Raw genomic sequence first — 21,866 nt, forward strand, 5'->3', positions numbered from 1 at the left:
CCCCAGTCCGGGACTGGTCATCCTTCCCCTGGACAGTCACTGGCTGTCTGCTTTCAGTTGCCCCCATTCTCCATGTGGCTGCCAGAAGGATCTTTCTAACACACAAACCTGAACTTGTCACTTTTCGGCTTAAAAATTCTCCATGCCCCCCCTCCCCCTGCTCCCTCTGCAGCCCAGGCAGGTTGCAGTCCCCCCTTCATCCACTCCTGCCTCCCTAGAACCGCTCCTGCTGGCCTCTTCCCCCCTCAGCTTCCCAAATCCTTCTGGGCTCAGCTCTAGCCTCCCCTCCTCCAGGAAGCCCTCCCTGCCTCTCACGCTCCCTCCTCTGAGCTCTCCTGCCCCGGCCATCAGCCGCTGGGGCATTCTGCTGTCTGTGCCTTTAGCACCCTGTTTTCTCCATTATGTGACTCTGTGTGTCTTCCCCTCTGAACTGTGAGCATCTTGAGCCCTGCCTGGGATGTGCCTTTTTCATTCCTGGGTCTCCCACCGCCCTCCAAATGGTACCTGGTGAGGGCTCAGCGAGTGCCTTTCCTTTGAGATGAGGGGTGCCATCCCAGCCCCTGACCATGCCTTTGGGGGGCCTCATAGGAATCGGCAGTGTCCGTGGGGCCTTGAGCAGCACAAATGGGGTGGGCTGGGGGTGGTGAAGGTTGGCACAGAGGAGGGGTGTGTATGAACTCGGACCAAACAGCAAACCTCAGATGAGCCTCCTTTGTGCCCAGGGCCTGGCTGAGAGGAAGGGGAGGCTCTTGCCGTATCAGCCCCTCCTCTGGGCCAGGAGCTTTAGACACACTTCCCTGTTTAATCCCCACAACCTCCCTGGGAGGCAGGGGCTGTTATTCGTCTACTTTGGGGAAGCTGAAGCCCAGCGGGGTCACACAGTGAGTGAATCGGAGGCAGAGCTGAGAGTGGAGCTGTGTCTCGTGCCCAACCCTCGCTCTCTCCCTGCCCTCGGGTGAGATGGCAAAAGACGCTCACACAGGGCCTGGTGCCTAGTGGGGTCAGCGTGGGCTCACTGCTGGGACATGGAGCCCAGCCCTGAGAGTGTGCCTGCAGCTGGGCGCTGGGGAAGGGGGAGAGAGGAGGGGAACAGGAAAGTCATTATTAATTTATTTATGGTTACGGCATTCCCCATGGGGCGGGGGCTCCCCACAGAGCTGGGACAGATGGTGTTCCTGGGAGCCATCAGTGTCTCAGCAGCTGCTGCCACCTGCTAGGAAGGACTGGATTTGTCATCCTCCCAGGAAGTGGAGAGGGGAGAGAGCTTTGGAGAAGCTGAGACCATCCTGGACAATGGGAGCTGGGTCCCAAGGGAAGGAGTAAGGCCCAGGCTTCTTGTTTATGCCTCTGTTCATAGCCTCCTTTCCCTAGGCCCTTGGCCATGCTCCCTGCAAATTCCAGTTCTGCCCTTCCTTTCTCCCCCTCCCCATGAGGCATCCCCAGATCATCCGCATTTGCTCCCTCTGCCTTTCCTTGGCCTGGGTCCTGCTGCCCCCTCTCTCATACTGAGGATCTTGGGCTTTGAGCCCCTCAGTTCTTAGCTCCGTCCTGCCCCCCAGCCCCACACCCACCACAAAGATGGCAGGTGTCTTCCTGGCCTCTGGGCAGAGCCTGCTCTGTTTCTGGGTTTACTTAGCACCCTTTCCCCAGTACCCAGGCCCACGCTCAGCCCTGCTGGGGAGAGACAGTTTGATGCAACATAGAAAGGATAGGACTGGAGAGAATAGGGACCCTAGGGTGTTGCTCAAACTATTGGGACCACTGGAGGGAAAGAGGGAAGAGGGATGGGAGACTGATGAGGAGCCCTCCTGAGGGAGCAGAGCCTGGGGAGATGACGGCATCATCCAGTGAACAGACCATGGGGTCAGATGGGCATGAGTTCAAGTCCCAGCTTCACCACTTCCTAGGTGTGTGACCTTGGGCCAGTCCCTTAACCAGCCTGGGCATCAGTTTCCTCACCTGTCAAAGGGGGATAAGAAGCTTCATCATTATTGGACATAATCACTATTATTGGGCATAATCACAGCAAAGCTGCTGGGAGAAGTTACAAAGACAGTATGCGTGAGGTGCCTGCCTCAGGCCTGGCCCACAGAAGGTCCTTGGAGGGAGTTGGTACCCTCCCTGCTTCCCTCAAGGGTGAGATCCTTGGAGCCAGGTCTAGACAGCTGTGCTCTGTGAGACAGGGTGCACTGCAGGGCTAGGCTGGTGTTCATGGAGGTTCTGTGGGTACAGCACGTTCTCCTGGCACTGGCAGCAGGAGAGCCACGAGAGCAGGGCTGCCAGGACCCATTCCCACCTAGCGGGCGTCTGTTCAGCACACCGGCTTGGGATGGCTCCCTGGCCCCTGTGCCAGCTGGTCGGCTTGGGGGAGGGGCTCTTCAGGCACAGCCTGCAATCATCCTTCAGCGCCAGGGCCATTACTCTCTCTGGATGTCGGGGCTGAGGCAGTTCAAGTAGTAAGCTGAGCACTCTGGGTCCATGCCCTCTCTGTGCTGGCTCTCAGATCCTAGATGGGGGCTTGGGAGCCCCAGCTGGGGCAGGGGCTGGGGAAGAGGCAGACATGGACAAGGGTACAGGTATCCACACTAAGCACCCTAATGCTCTGCCTGGCACTGACTCCTGTATTCTTGCCCATGGGATAAGGAAAGACCACACCCTTGTCATGGCATTGCCAGCCATACCTGCTGGACCACCTCATGTCCATCCCTTGCCCCCAGACATGGCAGTGCTCACTTCCAGGACACCCACTCTTCCTGACCTCCCTGACTTTGTTCGCACTGACCCCTCTCTCTGGAATGCCTTTCCCTTTTTTCTCCACCTACTCCCTTTTCAAGCCTCAGATTAGATGCCACCTCGTCTATGAAGTCCTCTCAGATTGCGTCCTCCACCCAGCTCAAGTCAGCTTCTCCTTTTTCCTGGGCACTCACAACCCCAAGCTTCCCTGAGCTTACAGTGGGATAACTTGTTACCCCATGTGGTTATTTATTCTTTCCCACGTAGTTGTAATGGCTATATATCCTTTCCCACATAGTTATAAACACCTGGCAGGTAGGAACCAAGGCTGAGTCCCCTTTTTCTCTCCTGGGCCCACGTGGTATATAGTAGATGCTCAATAAATGCTTCCTGATGGAATGAGAATGGCTGTGGGCTGGGGGCGGGGGGGCGGTTGGAGTAGTTCTAAGAAGGGGGCAGTTGCTGTATTGGGTGCAGTCTTGGAGACTTCCTGGAGGAGGCAGCCTTGGAACTTCGAAGGATGGGGAGGGTCAAGGTCCCTGATGAGACCAGAGATCAGCTGGATAGAGCCACGTGGTCGACTTCTGAGAGGACTTCCTGAGGGCAACAAGGACCAGCACAGGACTGGGACCAAGAACACAGAGGAGCCTGGAACAAGGACTCAGGGCGTGCTGCAGGAGGCTGGCTCCATGCTGAGAACGCAGCTCCAAACACCGCTTCGCCCCTGGGTCCTGGTCTGAGGAACGCTTGGTCTCAGAGTCTGGAGTGAGGCTGAGGCCAGCAATGGTGAATAAGTGGGCCCCCGTGGTGGGATAGCCATAGGCAGGGGCAGGAGCCCAGCTGGTCCTGTCCAGTAGGATTGCTGTGGGGGTTGGGAAAGGCTTTGTAGGTGAGAGGAGCAGCTTGTGCAAGGGCTTGTGGGAAGGGTGCCCCCAGGTCTCCACAGGAGAAGGCTGACATGTGAGTGGAGCCCTGGTTACTATGCAGGGAGCATTGGGGCAAGGCTGGAAGGGCTGCTTCAGGCAGCACTTTCCAGGCTCATATTTAAAATTCTTAAATGAATGCTCCTAACTGGCAGATGTGCCAGCCTCCTCCTGGATTCCGCACATCAGGAGCAAGTGGCCTCCATGATGCCCCACAGCCCCAAGGGAGCTGCTGACAACAAGTTGGCCATAGCATCTGGCATCCCTGGGGGCCCGAGGCCCTGCCATCTGTCTGGGCCCACCTGTCGGGCTGCACAGGCCCAGGGTGTGCAGGAACTTGGGCCAGGGAGGCGGTCTCAGCTGCCACCACAGCCTGTTTCTCTGTCTGTCCATCCATCTGTCCACACCCCTGACTGACCAAGGACAAGGCAGAGATGGGCAGACGCAGGTCCTGCCATTAGAGAAGCCTAGTCTGAAGGGGGAGGCCTCAAGCACCAGGGATTTTCACCCAGAGAAGATGCAGCTGAAGCTGGGCCAGGCTTGTGGGCAGGCCAAGGCCCAGGGAGGTCCCCTTGAGGGCTTGCAGTGGAGGCTCAGAGAGAGGTGGGGACTGACTCAGAGTCACACAGCAGGTCTGGGGCAATGCTGGGCCAGATGCTGTCGGCCCCAGGGCTGGATGAGGTTCCTCTGGCTGGCCCCTCCCCTCCCCCCACCCTGCCTGGCCCTTGGCTGTAAACACAGAGAGAACAAGTTCCGTTTCCCGGGAAATATTTATCTTCGGCCGTGTGGGGAGCGTGCGCTGGCCTCCGCCTGTCCTTCCTGCGGGCTGGCCTGGGCAGGAGGTGAGGGGGCTTGGCGGCCTTGAGGGGCAATCTGGGGGTCTCGAAGGCAGGGCCAGGAAGGGCCCTGCGGCTCCGGGCTGGAGCTGGAGTCTGAGTGCTGGTGTGAGAGAGGAGGGAGCAGATGGGAGAGAAACCGTCAGCCTAACCTCACCCCCTCTCACATTGCTATCTTCATCCCTGCCAACCTGTCTCCTCCGGTTCCTGCCTCCAAGCCTTTGCTCCTGTCTGCTGCCCACACCTTGGGATGCCTTTTCTTCCACTTCCTTGTCTGTCCCAGCTCTCAGCTGGCTTCCTCTGGGAAGCCTTCCCTAACTCCCTAACCCCCTAACCCTGTGTCCTCCCCCTTTCACGCCCAGTCCCTCTCCTCTGGCTCCCAGCAGCTTCAGTCTGAGCCCCACAGACCAGCTAAGGTCTTGTCGCAAGCCGCTCAGACAATGCAGACAGCTGCGTCCAGGCTGCCGAAGAGTCCCTCTCCTGGGAAGCACAGGCCTGGGCACTCTGGGAGTGGGGCAGGGCCCAGAGGTCACCTCCTTTCAGTGACACAGCACAAGCCCAGGTACACGGGGGATCCAGGTTGATTGAACAGGGGAAAATCCCACGGGCCCAGCGAGGACAGGGGCAGGTAGAGGGGCCCAGGGCTCTTGCCAGCCAGCCAGCTCTTGGGCTTTAGGCTGTGTACCCAGGCTGGGCCAGGCCTGACTGGGGCCCTGACAACAGGAAATCCTTGAAGGAACAGGCAGTGGCTGAGGACTCTGAGCACAACAACAGGAAACAGCCTTGACATGGGGCAGCAGCTCTGGCGACTGGACCCAGGGGGGTGGGGGTGGGGGGAGCTTGTGGGACCCAGGGCGATGCTGAGGGTGACACTGAGACACTGATTGTGGGGCAGCGGGTATTCTGCTGTGTGATACTGAGCTTGTGAAATCATGGGATACTGTGTGAAGAGTGGGTGAGTCACTGAGTGTGACACTGAGTATGTGACACTGAGTGATACCGAGTGTCTGACACCACTTGTCGAAGACTGTGTGAGACAGTGGATGTGCCACCAAATGTGTGACACCGATACTGTGTGATACTGATTTTGTGATGCTGAGTGACCAAGTGTGACACTGAGGGTGTGACACCGTGAGGATGAAATATGTAAACACAGATGAATGACACTGTGCAATAACAGGTGTGGTCCTGAGTTTGGGGCTCAAGTGTCTGACACTGAATGGTCAATGTGGGCCCCAGGCATATGGTGAGTCTGAGTGTGCAACCAAGGGTGTAACACAGAGTGACATCAAGTGTGTGAAAACCAGGGTGTGATACTTTGTGACCCTGACCCTGACATTGAATGTGTGATGCTGTGTGTAATGGTTGTGACAACGTGAACTGTGAGCACACAACCCTGTGTGTGATGCTGTCATGGGAAGAGCCCGATGGGTTCAGGCAGGGAAATGACATGATCCAGTCTATGGTTTTGAAAGAGTCTGTACTCTGGCTGCAGAGTGTATGCGGGGGACCAGTTGGAGGGGCCAAGAGGAGACGGGCAGACAGTTGGAGGCTGCTGCAGCCACCTAGGCAGGAGATGGTGGTGCCTGGGCTAAGGGGTGGGCAGAGTTGGAGAGAAATGGACAAACCTCGGAGATATTTGCAGGTAGAAATGACTGAACTTGCTGATGAATTGGAGGATGAACCAGAAGGAAAAAGGGAGGATGGCTGCCAGGTTTCTGGCTTGAAGAACCAAGGGATGGTTGGTGGAGATGTTACTGGGATGGGTAAAGACTCGGGGAAAGTCAGGGTTCATGGGATGGGGGAGGACAAGGAGGCAGAAACTGACAGACGTGTTTCGGATGTAAGTCAAACATCCAGGTGAAGATGTCCAGTGGGCAGCAGAGGCCAGGCTGGGGATATATTTGGGAGTCAGCAGGCAGAGCTGGTTTATTAACCATGGACCTTGCTGGGATGACCTAGGGAGAGAGCATAGTGAGAGAAGAGGTGAGGACTGAGGACTGAGCCCTGAGGTGAAGAGGAGCAGCAAAGAGACAGAGGAGGAGCTGCCAGGGAGGTGGAGGAGACCAGACAGGTGAAGCCAGAAGTCACGGGAGGGGAGAGGTTCAACAGGGAGGGATGCTGCCATGCTGTCAGGTAAGGTGAGATCAGGGAGATTGTGCTGGGCTGGGCCACGTGCTTAAATAAGCCTGACAAGAACCCTGTTGGTGACGGGGTGGGGCCAGAAGCCAGATGGCCTGGGCAGGTGGTAAGTGGAGGTGAAGACAGAGCATAGTCAGCCCTTTGGAGACCTTCCACTGTGAAGGGATGCAGAGGAGAGGCATGGTTGCTGCAAAGAGGTGTGAGGTCAAGGGAGAGTACAATTTTTTTTATTATGGAATATTTTAAACACACAATAGGAGGGAGACGAATACAATATGCTTGCCATACACCCATCACCCAAATCTAGCAGTTAAGATTTAGACATATTTAGTTCATCTACCCCTCTTTTCTTTTCATTTTCCTTTCTTTTTTTTTTTTTTAATTAATTTATTTAATTTATTTTTATTTTTTTGGCTGTGTTGGGTCTTCGTTGCTGCGCGCAGGCTTTCTCTAGCTGCAGTGAGGGGGGGCTACTCTTTGTTGCAGTGTGCGGGCTTCCCATTGCGGTGGCTTCTCTTGTTGCGGAGCATGGGCTCTAGGCGCGCGGGCTTCAGTAGTTGTGTCTCATGGCCTCTAGAGCGCAGGCTCAGTAGTTGTGGCACATGGGCTTAGTTGCTCCACGGCATGTGGGATCTTCCCAGACCAGGGCTTGAACCCGTGTCCCCTTCATTGGCAGGCGGATTCTTAACCACTGCGCCACCAGGGAAGCCCCATTTTCCTTTCTTGAAATACTTTATTTAAAAATTTTTTAATTGTGATAAAATGCATATAACATAAAATTTACCATCTTAACTATTTTTAAATGTAGAGTTCAGTGGTGTTAAGTACATTCACATTGATGTGCAGCCATTTTCCAGAACATTTTTCACTTTGCAAAACTGAAACTTATACCCATTAAACAAACTCCCCCTCCCCCCAGCCCCAGGTAACCACTATTCTACTTTCTGTCTCTATGAATCTGACTATCCTAGGTACATCATATAAGTGGAATCATACAGTATTTGTCTTTTTATGACTGACATTTCATTCAGCATAATGTCCTCAAGGTTCATCCATGCCATGTTATAACATATGTCAGAATTCCCTTCCTCTTTGAGGCTGAATAATATTCTATTGCATGAATAAACCACATTTTGTTTATCAGTTCATCCATTGATGGACACTTGGGTTGCTTCCACCTTTTGACTTTTATGAATAGTGCTGCTGTGAACATAGGTGTGCAAATAGCTCTTTAAGATCCTGCTTTCAATTCTTTAAGATATATAACCAGAAGTGGAATTGCTGGGTCATATGGTAACTTAATCTTTAATTTTTGAGGAACCACCATACTGTTTTCCACAGCAGCTGTACCACTTTACACTCCCACCAACAGTGTACCAGGGTTCCAATTTCTCCACATCCTCACCAACACTTTTTTTTTTCTTTCTTTTTTTTTTATGAATTTATTTATTTATTTATTTATGGCTCCATTGGGTCTTCGTTGCGGTGTGCGGGCTTCTCATTGTGGTGGCTTCTCTTTGTTGCGGAGCACGGGCTCTAGGCACGCGGGCTTCAGTAGTTGTGGCACACGGGCTCAGTAGTTGTGGCTCGTGGGCTCTAGAGCGCAGGGTCAGTAGTTGTGGCGCACGGGCTTCGTTGCTCCGTGGCATGTGCGATCTTCCCAGACCAGGGCTCGAACCCGCGTCGCCTGCATTGGCAGGCGGATTCTTAACCACTGTGCCACCAGGGAAGTCCTCTTTTTTTGTTAATAGCAGCCATCCTAATGAGTGTGAGGTGGTATCTCATTGCGGTTTCTTTTTTTTTTTCAATAAATTTATTTATTTTTTATTTTTCTATTTTTGGCTGCATTGGGTCTTTGTTGCTGCACATGGGCTTTCTCTAATTGCGGTGAACCGGGCTACTCTTCGATGCGGTGCGCGGGCTTATCATTGCAGTGGCTTCTCTTCTTATGGAGCACGGGCTCTAGACGCCCCAGCTTCAGTAGTTGTGGCATGCGGGCTCGGTAGTTGTGGCGCACGGGCTTACTTGCTCTGCGGCATGTGGGATCTTCCCGGACCAGGGCTCGAACCCATGTCCCCTGCGCTGGCAGGCGGATTCTTAACCACTGTACCACCAGGGAAGTCCCCTCATTGTAGTTTTGATTTGCATTCCTTGATTATTAGTGCTGCTGAGCGTCTTTTCCTGTGCTTGTTGGCCATTCGTACATCTTTAGAGAAATGTCTATTCAAGGCCTTTGCCCATTTTAAAATCAGGTTGTTTGTTTATTTTGTGGTTGAGCTGTAGGACTTCTTTGTATATTCTGGATACTAACCCCTTATCAGATATGATTGCAAATATTTTCTCCCATTTTGTAGGTTGCTTTGCTGAAGTATTTTAACACAAATCTCAGACATGATGTCATTTCACCAAAGGTGGATATTTTTAAGGTCAGAAGGTCCTGGATGATGCTGAAATGAGACAGTACAACACAGAGCCAGCTTGGAACTGTGTGTGTGAGGCTGTGTGAAGGTGACACTGGGGACCTTGAGACATAGTGTGTGACACTGAAGGTGGGCCACCTGATTGAGGGCAAAAGTGATAGTTTCACTGTGTGTGGCCCTGTGACAGTGATGTGTGACACTGTGGACACCGTGAAATGATTGTGTGTCACTGAGTATGTGGGACATGCCATATGAAGGTGACAGTGATCGTGTCGCCCTGAGGTGATGAGTATGACACAGAGTGGTTGCTGCATGGGAATGAGAGGGATTGCGGTGTGTTGTGGTTGACGGGGGTGTGTGCAATCGTGTCGGATCAGTGCCAGCCTCAGCTGCTGACCGTCAGACGGAGGACAGACGTCACAGAGTGGACAAGGAGAAACGCTCGATGGGGACAGAAATGGTGTCTGGGCCCAAGTATGAGCTGGCGTGAGGCCTGTTCCTTTCTCTGAACTCTCCAGGAAGGCTTCCTGGAGGCAGGGCGGGAGCACGGTAGTGGGACGCCGCAGGTACCTGTTAAGCTGTGGTGTCAGACAGCCCTGTCTGGCTGTGACTTCTAGCAAGTCATTTTATCTCTTGAGCCTCAATTCCCTCAAGTATAAAATAGGGCGGTTGGGAGGATTACGTGAAACGGTGCTTTTAAATGAACACAGTGCCTGGCACTGAGCAAATGCTCAGTGGTCTCTTGGGGAGACCACCCCTGAAATCCCTGTGCCCAGGCACCTGGTGTGATGGGAGTGCCAGTGGGTGCGCAGAGAGGGTGCACAGAATGAATGATGTGTTCTATGCCCACAGCCCTCCGCCCTCCCTCTCCCGCCCCTTCTGTCCCCTGCTCGGCGTTGTCAGGGCCTCCCCACCCCAGCTTGCTCCCCCCAACTCCTCTCCCTGGCTCCTGCCGTCCTCACCCGCTCTCAGCCTCCAGTCCAGGCTCCTGCAGCCTTATTCAATTAGGCCGATGCAATTTGCTCAAGAAAAAAATGCCGTAATTTGGTTAATCACACCAGTAGGGGATCTGGCCCTGGTGGGGTGGGTGGGGATGGGTAGGAGATCCACCCCAGTAGCTGAGAGCACAGGTCTGGAAGTGCCTGTCTCTCGAGAGAGACCCACCCACTCCCTTGGGCTCCATTCTGGAGCCAAAAGAGTCCAGAGCTTGGGTCTCCCCAACTCCAGCCACAGAGATCTTGAGACAAAGGCTTGGAATGACTGGGTTCACTCGTGTCCCTGGAGGGTCCCTGGCCCTTTCCATGTCTCAGTCTCCCTGTCTGACAATGAGAGTGGGGTGGGGGGTAGTCTCTGAGCCTCTGGCCAGCATAGCTGGTCTCTGCATCCCAGATCTGGTCAGTCCCCCCTTATGGCTTCTGTAGGGCCTTCCCTTGGGCTTTGGAGAGGGTGGGGTAGAGAGTGGGTGAAGGGGACAGAACCCTAGGGGGAGTTAGGAGGGGGCGGGTATCCTCAGAGCCTCATCTCTGTCCAGAGTCAGAGACCCTCTAGTCCCAGGCTGCATACCTGGAGCGAGGGCAGGAAGAAAGGGAGCTAGTATTTCTTGGTCACCTGCAGGGCCACAGCTTCTAACCTCGCAGGTTGTACCTTGCTTGCACAGGGCTCCAACAGAGGCAGGGTGGCACTAAAACCCAGCTCATTCTCCCCCACCAATCCTTGCCCCTCAGGCTGCATTTGCCCAGAGGGTTGGGGTCACCTCTTTGTAACTTGCACAGAGGTGGCCTAGCCCCTAGCTGGGAGCAGCTTAGGCAGGACCTCATGGTTCCACTTGAGTCTTCTCAGTGGCTCTGGGAGAAGGCACCATTTTATAGATGAGGAAACTGAGCCCAGGGAGGTGAAAAGCTTGTCCAGTGCCACACAGGTGGTGTGTGGCAGGGTAGGGATGTGAGCCCAGGTCTGGCAGAGGTGATGGAGGAGGTGGTGGGGTCCACGGGGCAGGAGAATCAAACCCCCCACAGGCACAGATGCCAGCAGTCAGCCATAAACTCATTCACTTGCTCAGAGACAAAACCAGCCACTGGTGCACTCACAGTTCCACAGACAGCTACACACTTGCTGCACACACCCAGGCTCACACAGACACTGACAACCCACATCACACATGCATGGGCACCCGTACGTGCAGATGGCTCGTGCACAGATGGTGCCTCAGGGGTGCTCACACATTTACACTTTCACACACATTCTCCCAGAGTCACAGACCCACATACTTTCACACAGATATCCTCCTAATAACCCAAGGGACATATTCTGCTGTGGTTACATGATGGCCTGTAGGGACATGCATTATGGACAACTAATGGGCAGGCCACACATGTGCTTAGGTCACTAGCAAAGCAGGAGCGCCCTACAAAGTAGGAAAAAAAGTCAGTTGTGATGAGTGTATTCAGAATTTTGCAATCAGAAAAGTCACACAAATATGATTTTAATGTTCATTTCCAAGACAAAATTTATATAAGGTCTGGTGAGATTGGGGGACATCCTCATCTTTTTAGGGTTTGGGGGCCTCTAAAGGACCTGCACAGATTCACAGGCACAACAATCACGTGAGATCTCCTGGGCTCACATATTTACCCGGCCCTGGGCTCTGTGTGTGTGTGTGTGTCTGTGTGTGTGTGTCTGTGTGTGTGTGTGTACATGCACTCAGTTACTCCCGGATCCTTGAGATATGAGGATATGAGGAGGGAGAGTAGGAGAAATTCCAGAGACTCCGGATGTTTGTTCTGTGGCTTCCTGGGCCCTCCAAAGGCAAATGATTTTGGATGCCAGCCTGCTTTCCCCGGGCGGGGTGGGTGGGGTGGTGGGTTGTATGAGGAGCCCTACCTCTGGAGCCCCAACGAGGGGGACCCTGCATAATGATGTGGTGTGACCGAGGCCCACGGCCAGCTTCCTGTGGACTTGTGGACCCATCACCGCCCCTCTCTGGGGCTCAGTTCCCCCATCTGAAAAATGGAGGCAGAGAGGAGGTGAGATTAGATGGGCTTTCACCCGGAGACTGAAATGGAGAGACATTCCAGGCCCAGGGTGCAGAAGAGAAAACCAAAGCTGGGGTGGGGAGATGGAGGGGCCAATAAGGTCCAGGGTTCAGGGCAGGGCGTGGGGCCCCAGAGCCTGCAGTGTCTCCCCAGTGTCCCCTTCCCTGGAGAAGGGCTGAGCCTCAGAGCTTTGCTTGGGGCAGTGGTGGCACGGAGAGGCTCAGCCCTTGCTGATCTGCCAAGGGGAACAGTGGAGGGGAGGTGGGGGTGAGAACAGGACCAGGGAGCAGGATAGCACAGCGAGGGGTGGGGCACTGGAGCAGACCTGGGCTGAGCCTGGAAGCAGCGGTCCCCAACCTTTTTGGCACCAGGGACCGGTTTCGTGGGAGACAATTTTTCCACGGATGAGGGTGGGTGGGGGGGGAGGGGGGAGGATGGTTCAGGCGGTAATGTGAGTGATGGGAAGCATCGCGGCAGATGAAGCTTTGCTCACTCACCCACCACTCACTTCCTGCTGTGTGGCCCGGTTCCTAACAGGCTGCAACCCGGTACTGGTCCGCAGCCCGGGGGTTAGGAACCCCTGCCTGGAAGGACAGGAGGGGAGAAGAGAGGACATCTGGTGCAGGAAATGGAAAAGGAGGAGCCAAGGCCTGGAGGTGGGGGGATGAAGGGGTTGGGGGGTTAAGGTTGGAGAGTTGGGAAGAGTCTAGAGCGTGAAGCCTGGACCAGGGTGTCAGCAGGAACAGCAGTGCCCTCGTCTGAGGTGCTTCACAAACAACTCCAGCAGGTCCGGGAACTCAGAGCCTATCCCAGGGCCCTGGGAGCCATGGCAGGCTTCTGCAAGGGAGGAATGCAGCACTGCAGCTATGGGTTGGGGGAGGCTCAGAAAGGCCCCCCGCTCTGGGGAACAGAGTGGTTGGGAGCCCAGAGGCAGGGACATGCCTGAGATGAACGCTGCCCAGAAGATTGCTCATTCCAGCCCCCAATACAGTGGGACTATTTTTAGGAACAATTAAAGTGCTCACACATTCCTGCTGGGGCAGGGAGAAGGAAGGGGGGCCAGGAGCCAGTGCAGAGGGAAAGGGTGGACCCCGCTCCTCCCTCCAATTCTGGCTTTGTCCTCAGGTCTGGAGAGGCTTGAAGACCCTGGCCAGCCCGGCCTCCCCAGCCCCGTCCCCAGGGTCCCCTCCTGGCTCTTGTGTCTGTCCCTCTGCCTCTGAATCGGTCCTCATCTCTGTCCCAGTCTCTTTCTCATACTCACCCTCCCTCCCAACCCCCACCCCCCACACCAGGATTTGGGGAACAGCTGGGATGGGCCAGGCCCTGAAGACAGAGCCAAATACAGTCATGGGACCCAGCAGTGAGGCTGTGGGAGAGACACATACCAGAGAAGAACAGACTGAGAGAAAGAGGGACAGATATGGAGAACCCAGGAAGGCTGGGAGGGAAACAGAGAGCTCAGGTCAGAGCCAGGAGAGCCCCATGGCAGTGGCAGCCGCTCTGTCTCCTGCTGTCGGTCTTGTGCTGGAGGAGATGCTCTGCCAGACCTGCCCGCCCTTCACCCCCAGCAGCCCCTCCCTAGGTTAGCCCTTCCTCCCTGCCCTCTGCAGGCCCGCACTGACCCTGGGGCCAGTGCCATCCAGCATTTACCTCCCACTGTGGGTACCGTGTCTGGCACAGAGGGAGAGACACGAGGCCCTGTCCCTGGCCTGGAGGAAGACACCCAGCCCCACCCTGCACCTGAGAGGGGCTCAGCCCATCCGCTGGCCAAGGCAAGGTACTGGAGGGGCCACTAAGACAAACAGTGCATAGCAGGGAGGGAGCCTAATGTGTCCTGGAGGCCTCTGGACTGGGGCAAGGGCCTCCTGGCTCCACGTGAGACCCTGGGCAAGTCCTGTCCTGCCTCTCCTGGTCTTAGTCTACCCTCATCAAGCCGGGGATTGGGCTCCATGGGCCTGGGGCCCTGTAGACTCTGATCCTGTGGGAATTCTCAGGAGGCCTGGGAAGAGGACAAGTGACCCATCCAGGAAGGCTGCCTGGAAGAGCCTTCATGAAAGAAGGTGATAAAGATAGTGCTCCTCTCAGGGAAGAGCCCCTCCTTCCTGACATGCTGTCCCCTGCCCTGCCTGCACTGGGAGGTGATCCTGAGGCAGAAGAGCCTCCTGGCCTGCAGAGATGCCTTGGAAAGGTTGCCAAAAGTTCTCAGCACAAGGCACCCTCATACCTTAGGCTCCTCTAAGACAGTCACTGTGCCAGACTTGGGAGACTTTGAGAGGGTGCAGCTGTCTCCCCAGCCTGGGGACCTCCGGGAGTCATGGGGTCCACCCCACTGCTTGGTAATGGCATATACCCTTCACAGCCCAACAGCCCTGGGCACTCAGGAGTCCAGTTATCATTTTATAGCTCAGCAGACACCTCCTGACACCTGTGACAGGCTGCATGATACCGGGGTCCCCAGGAGGAATAGGGCACAACCTCTGCCCTCTAAGAACCCCCAATCTGATGGGGGAGCCAGATGGACAGTAGTGGCAACTCTGCATGCCATGCCATCATGGGGAGCACAGGGCTGTAAGAGTCCCTGGGTGGGAGGCTCAGATTGCCCTGAGAGAGGGAACAATGACAAAATGTTCCTGGAGGGAGGCCCAAATGAGGGAGGCTCATTTATTCCTTCATTCATGTATCCAATTGTTCCTTCAGCCATCATTTCCTGAGAGACATTAACTCTTTTCTGACGCTAGTCCAGTGGGTCACTCGGCTCCATCCTCCTCTCCAGCTTGGGCCACTGTGCCTGCCTCTCAGAGGCTCCTGGACTTGCTTTGTCCAGCTCCCAACCCACGCTGAAGGCCACGGAAGGGGTGAGGCTGAGGAGGGTTTGAAGACATTAAGAGTCATGGAACCCAGAGCTGAAGGCCAGCCAGGCTCATCAAGTCCTTTCTCATGACACAGACTCCCTAGCAGGGCCCCTGTCCTTGTTTGCACACCACTGGGGTCGGGGAGCTCACCTCCTTCCTGCCCAGTCTTCTCCTTTGTGGTATGACTGACTCACAGCCAGCTTATACCTGCCAGCCCGCTGTGCCGAACTCTTGGCCAGGAATCAAGGACAGTAGAGGCGTCAGGTATTTGGGACAGCAGTGATGAGGGGATGCTACTGATGTGCTTGGGAGGAAGACTGGCATCGAGAAGAATGTGGGCAATGGGGGTGGAGGCAGCTATTGGCTCTGCCATGTGGATGAGGCAGCAGGACGTGGGGGGCTACGGGAGAAGCCCTGAGCCTGTCCTGGACCCCCCCGAGGCCACCTTCCCCCTCGCACACTCGGCTCTGCCCTCCCTCCCTCTTCCCACTCAGCTGTTCCCTCACCCCATCCTTTCCTCCCTCCAGACCCTGTGCTAGGGACTGAGGGGGCCCAGCGAGTCAGGTCCTCGGAGAGCTGACTGCTCATACAATTCCTGCCTTCTGTCCCCAATTCCTTCCCCTTCTCCTCCTTCATCCAACCCCAAACCTGGCCCTTGAGGAATCCAGGGGGGCCTGGGACAATTGGGGGGGCATTTTGGAGGAGGCAGGAGCTAGAGTAAAAGCTGAGGCTGGCTTAGAAATGGTGAGGGGCCCGGGAGGAGCTGTCTGTAAATGTTGGAGGGAAGGAGCCCGCAGGATGGAGCCGAGCTCATAAGGGAGGTCGGGGCACAGCATGGGGGAGCGCCAGGACCAGGCTCAGGTGTATTCTACAGTGCACGTGTCTCCAGTGTGGCTCGGAGGCTGGAGACGCGGCCCTGTTGGAGTAACAACTGAAGCCAGAGTCTGCGAAGGGTGGGGGAGGGGAAAGGGGGGACCCAGAGGATGGAGGAGAGGAAGAGAAGGAGAGGTAGGAGGAAGGGGGAAGGGCAGGTCCTGCCTTTAGGGCTGGGCCCCTGAGCTCCAAGAGGCCCCTTCCACACACCCCGGTCCCATGTCACCCCACTGTCCCCCCTCACTCCTTCCAGGACGCATGCCTCTGCCTTCTTTGGGGACCTTTTCTGAGGAGTCCCCCTCATGTGGTGGAAGTGGCACGGACTTGCTGCCAGAAGCTGGGTCCTTCTCACCCGAGCAAGGCCCCTCCCCTTTGATCCTTGGTCTCCTCACCTCTAAAACGGGGTGGTCAGAACCGGTGCCTCCCAGGGTTGGAAGGAGGATTAGAGAGAGTGTGTGTCGCTGGGTCTCAAAGTGTGGTCCCTGGGCCGGCAGCAGCAGCAGCATTTAGGAATGTGTTGGAAATGCAAATTCTTGGCCTCATCCAAGACCTACTGTATCAGAAACTCTGGGGGTAGGGCCAGCAATCCGGATATTAACAAGCCCTCCAGGGGATTCTGGTGCACAGTCAAGTTTGAGAACCACTGATGGACGCCTCTAGCACACAGTAGGTGCTTGAGAAAGGTGCCTTTTCTCCCCCAAAGCCTGATGCCCCACTCAAGCAGGGCCCTGACATGTGAGCTTGTCCAACTGTGGCCTGGGTCTCTCTCCTGCCGCTTCCTCAGATCAGGTCTACCAAGGGTCACCAAGCCTCTTTCCTCTATTTTCCTGCCCCTGGTCCAGCTCAGCCTTGTTGAGGGGAGGTCTGGGGCTGCAAGATCTTAGCACTCCTGGGCAGCTCTTCACGTATTTAAGGCACCAGTGTCTGTTAGAGGCAGCTCCTGGGCGGGCAGCAGGTCTGGGCTGGCAGGAGGGGAGGGAGGAGGAGGGGCTGCCTCTCCTGCTTCCTTGCTGTCTCCTGATTCTACAGGGCCAAACACCCTGTGAGGACTGTGAGAGTCACAGAGTAAGCTTGGGGTGCTCGGGCTCGGCTGGGGTCTGAAGCCCAGCCCACGGGGGCTTCTCTGGCCTGAGCCTCCAGGAGGCCTCCTTTGGGGGAGCTCTGCCAGTCACCCCGGCGGAGCAGATGGGCTTGCAAGTGCCAGGCACACGCTGGGCTCAGAGACAGATGTGCTCCTTTACCCTTGAAGGCCCTGTTCTCTGGGAAGAGAAGAGACTGTGTATAATGCCCACCAGAATGGGAGGCAGGAAGCAGAAGAATAGATGGCATCTGCCCTGGCAGCCCTGGTTTCTCTCGTCATGGCCACTTTCATGGGTTCCCTCGTCCTGTGGGTGCCCATCTTGGGTCAGGGGCTTTCTCCCCAAGTTCTCGAGGTAACCACTTAGAGGTTTGGGGGAGGAGTGGGCAGGAGAGCCAGGAGTTGGGGGGAGGGACAGAACCATACAGGAGAGAGAGGGCAGAAGCCATCTGAGAGGAGAGAGGATTTGGAGTTGGGAAAAGACGTTGAGGTTCTTGGAGACGAGACAGGAGAGCAGCCTGTGACAGAGATGGGCGTCAACTGAGGGAGGCACGGAGAGAAGGAGAGAGACCCACTTGGAGAGATCAGGGAGACAGAGCCTGAGAGAGAGACACAGCCCCAGAGGGAAGGAAAGAGGAATAGAGAGGGAGAGGGGCTCCAAAGTCCTGGGGGACCTTGAAGGTCCCCCCTTTAGAGAAAGGGACACCAAAGCCCAGAGAGAGAGAGCGCCCGCAACCCCAGGCCACACAGGGGACCTGGCACAGGCAGAGCTGGGTAAATCAGTATGTATGGCCAGTCCCGGTAACACAGCTTGTCTTAGGAGGCCCCTGACTGCTGGGTTTGATGTTACTACCTTCTTCTAGGCCGCCGTGGGGGCACTAGGAGACTTCCCTCCAGAGAACGAGGGGTGGGCTCTAGGTTCCAGGCAGCGGGGAGAGCAATAGAAGGGTCAATGGAGGAGGGGAAAGACATAGAGACTCATGGAGACAAGGCAGGAAACTAGCTTGTGACAGTGACACTGACCTTCAAGAAGGCCATCCGTGCCTGTGCTAGTGGCTCCAGAAGGGATAAGGCCAAGGTCTCTGGCTTCATATAATCCATTAAGGAGTTAGAAGTAATTTTGTCCAGACCCTCTCCCCTGTCCAAATGAGTGCAGAAAGGCTGACCCAGCCCCAACGCTGGCTCCAGAGGAGCCCTCACTCAGAACAGACTCCCCTTTCTTGGTATCTGAGGTGAAAGACTAGTGTGTGGGAGTGGCACTGTCTATAGTGCTGAGTGGACCTACCTCCAACAATACAGCTGCAGGTAGGGAGCTGGGGAAAGTAGAAAGGCTCCATCCACCCATCCATCCATCCACCCACCCACTCATCCATCCATCCATCCATCCATCCATCCATTCACATATCCATCCACCCATCCTCACTGAATTAAAACACAAAATCATAGAACTATATGTTGCAAGCTGGAAGGGCCCATTTTTACTAATGAGGAAACTGAGGCTCAGAAGAGGAAAGGGCCTACCAAGGCCACACAGAGCTTCCGTAGTCAATCTGGGACAGGACTGGAAATCGCTGCTCTTTCCTACACACCACAGATTCTCCTCTGGGGTCTGGGATTGCTGGTTGTTATGCTGATATTTATACTGATGGCTGTTCAAAAAAGCTGCAAAAGCAGGAAATGTGACCTCTTTCACCTCACCCTGAGCCTGGCTGTGTGTGTGTGAGTGTGTTTGCATGTGCGTGTGTGTACATGCCTAAGTGCATATTTATGTGTGCATTGTATATAGGGTTGCATTTTTATCCGTGTGTGTGCATGGCAGTATGTATATGTATGACATGTGTAGACGTTCATGAGAACAGGTATGGCTCTGTTTGTACTTTTCCTTTCCTCATCTTTTTAAGATTTCTGGGGTTTTAACCTCTGACTTGAGCCTTGTTAGTCCCCACCTGGGCCTCCAAATTGGGAATTTTCCTACTTTCCATTCTCAGCTGCTCCCCATTGATTCTCTTCTCCTTTCACTGGGGCAGCCACTCTGTCCTCTGAGCCCCCCATGGACTTTGGAATTTGAGCTATTTCCTCCCTGAGTTGATGCAGGAGGTGAAGTTGCTTTGAGATCAGGGAAGATTCAAGGAGAAGGTGGCATGTGAGCAAGTCTTAAAGGCCAGGTATGAAGTGGCCTTTCCCAGCTGTGGTTCCTGCACTCAACACCCCCCATCCTGGGGCAGGCAGGGCGGGGCCAGGAGGTGAGTGGACAGAAGGATTCCAGGCAGAGAGCACTGGACTTCATGGGCCATGTCTGCATCCAGCCCACTCAGGGCCCCCTCCCTGCTGCTGCCCCAACTCTCCCCAAGTTTCCTTTCCCATTCCCCCCTCACCGCCATTATCCTGCCCTCTGCCTGAGGAGTCACAGAAAACTGACCAATCCAAGCAAAGGCCAGACAGGCACCCACCAATTCCAGTAAAGGACAGTTCAGGGCATTCCCCAATCCAAGTAAAGGGCAGGTCGAGGAGCCACCAATCAGAACAAAGGACAAACTATTCTCTCTAAGCCCCCTGAGGAGGGAGCTGGGGGTCGGGTGCAGAGCAGGAGCAAGAGAGAGGCTGGAGATCCAGAGTCGTGGGTTCTGGACCTGGCTGTGCCCTGACTGGCTGGCTGACCACAGATGGGGCATTGCTTCTTTTTGAGCCTCAGTTTCTTCATCTGTCAAATGGGGACACTTAGCTGTCCTAAGCCTATGGCTTTGAGAAATGTCTACCCCTACATGAGAGCTTACTCCATCACCTTGGCCCCTCTTCTCCAACTTCCACACTATACACATAAACTCCACTGGAGGGCAGGGCCCCTCAGGGCTTAGCTTGTGCGTCCCCACTGTCTCCAGGCAGCAACAGACCTAAACCAGCACCACCCTCTGGAGCCAAGCCCTGGGAACCCCAGTCTGAGGAGCCTGGGTTGACGGACTTTATTCTGGGATTATTTGGGGCATCAGCTCTTCCTCCCTGCTTTAGTCTGCAGAATTGACCTTGAAAGGCCACAATAGCCCATGTGTATACTGTGCGTGCAGGTGTTGCTGAGTCCTGGCCCTGTGACTCCATAAGGAAGTAGCTGCACCTGTGTGAACCTGTACGTGTACCTGGAGGGTGTCGGAAGACAGGCTGGGGCGTTTCTGAGAGGACGTGAAGGTTTCTGGCTGTGTGGCTGGGTATGTGTGGTGCTGAGGGTGTGTGAACTGTGATGAGGAGTGCCTAAGGGTCAAAGGACAATTGATCCATTTGGGGATTGTATTGTTTGGAATGTGCAACTTCTGATGTCCTAGGATGGAGACACATCTTCATGACCAAAATGTGTCTTCACCTGAGCAGTGAGGGGGATAAAAGAGCAGTTGGGGGTTCGAGAAAGCAATGCCAAGTGAGCATTCGGGGAGAAAGCCCACTACTGCCCCCCATCCTGCAACAAAGGACTGGGTGGGAGTGGGAGGGGGGGTTAGGGGAGGAAATTGAAGCCAAGAAGACGCAAGGTGAAATCTGGAGCTGATGCCTAGACCCTAGGCTTCATCTGGACCCCAGTGCAGGACTCCCCTCTGTAGCCACTCTGAAAAATGGGCATCTAGCCCAATTTTTGCATACCCCCAGGTATGGGGAGCTCACTTCCTCTCTCTCTCCTGGTGGCCTCTGCCTGTGCAGCGTGGCTCTGCCTGGAAGAAGTTCTTTCATCCCACTGGGCCAAGGCCAGCCTCCTGTGAAATCCTATGGGTCTCCAGGCTGTCTCCAGGGCCACAGAGTCCAGTCCCCCTGCCCAGGAAAGCCTGAGATATTGGAGTCAAATACTGAGACCCCTGGGTTCTGCTCTGCTGCAGACTAGGCACCCCTAGATTCTCCAAGCTTAGTCACATGCAGGACTTGATTTCCAGTTCCCTCCTTACATGGGTCACCTCCTCTGAATGAGTCTCATCTTGTCCTTACCTGGGACACAATGCACTGAGGATGATCGAATCAGCCCCTGGACGTGGAGGAACTCTCATCTTCCCTATTTAGGTTAATGGATCTTTATTAATACGGCCTGCAGTTTCAGCATTTTAATATGTTACCAGCCACATTTACACTACGGGCTCATGCTGAGCCTGTGGTCCACTAAGACCCTCAATCTCATATCACTTTCACAAGAATGGGGCCACACCATGTGTCCTGCATCCTACAGTTAATCACTTTGCTTTATGAACTCAGCCATCCACAAGGAAGACATCGGAAAGAACCTCCAGGGGCTAGTGGGGAAGGCATAGCTGAGTGGATGGTATGAGTCACAATTCTGCCTTGGCCCTGGATCCTCTGTTCCATTACCTTTCTCTTTGATCCCCATGGTTCTGGCCAAGTTAATAGAGCGAGAAGCAGGGACCTTTCTTGTCTCTGTTCCGGCTCTCCAAGGGCGAGGACTGTTCCTGGGACGGGAAGGCTGTGAGGCAGTCAAGGCTGATTTCTCCTTCCCCTTCTATCTTGCCAGGGGCTGGCCTGTGTTTCTCGCATCTTGTGGGTTCATGCACCCCTTGGATTCTTGCTACTCCCAGCCCCTCACTAGGCTGACAAACAAGACTGTGTGAACCACCTCCCTCCTCAGGAAACTGAGTGGGACCCAGATTCAGCAAATGTTTAGCTGAGCACCTATGTGTGTGGGCACCCTGTGAGGCACTTCTAGGACTCAGTTTCACTTTATCTTCACATTAGCCTGTAGGGGGAGATAGCCTCAGTTGCCCCCAATTTACAGATAGAAGACTGAGGCTCAGTGACTTGACCAAGATGCACACTGCTAGTAAATAGTGGAGCTAGGATTCAAATGTGGGATTTTTTGTTTGCTTGTTTTGCTTTGTATTGATGTGGAAGCTTGTACTTTCCCTGCTTTCCTGAGTTGTCCTTGTCTGAAGGACAAGAGACCTGGGGTCTAGTCTAGACTTGACCTCTTGACTCACTGTGAGCTCTTTGCTAAGT

The 21,866-nt window shown here is 54.9% G+C and overlaps 1 protein-coding gene across 2 annotated transcripts in view; it reads left to right on the forward strand.

Moving 5' to 3' along the window:
* The window catches only part of PDE2A (phosphodiesterase 2A), a 65,051-nt gene that overhangs the window by 11,508 nt on the left and 31,677 nt on the right, over positions 1-21,866 (forward strand). The window lies entirely within an intron of this gene.

Source organism: Eubalaena glacialis, chromosome 10 (genome assembly GCF_028564815.1).
Source record: "Eubalaena glacialis isolate mEubGla1 chromosome 10, mEubGla1.1.hap2.+ XY, whole genome shotgun sequence".
NCBI classification, from domain to species: domain Eukaryota; kingdom Metazoa; phylum Chordata; class Mammalia; order Artiodactyla; family Balaenidae; genus Eubalaena; species Eubalaena glacialis.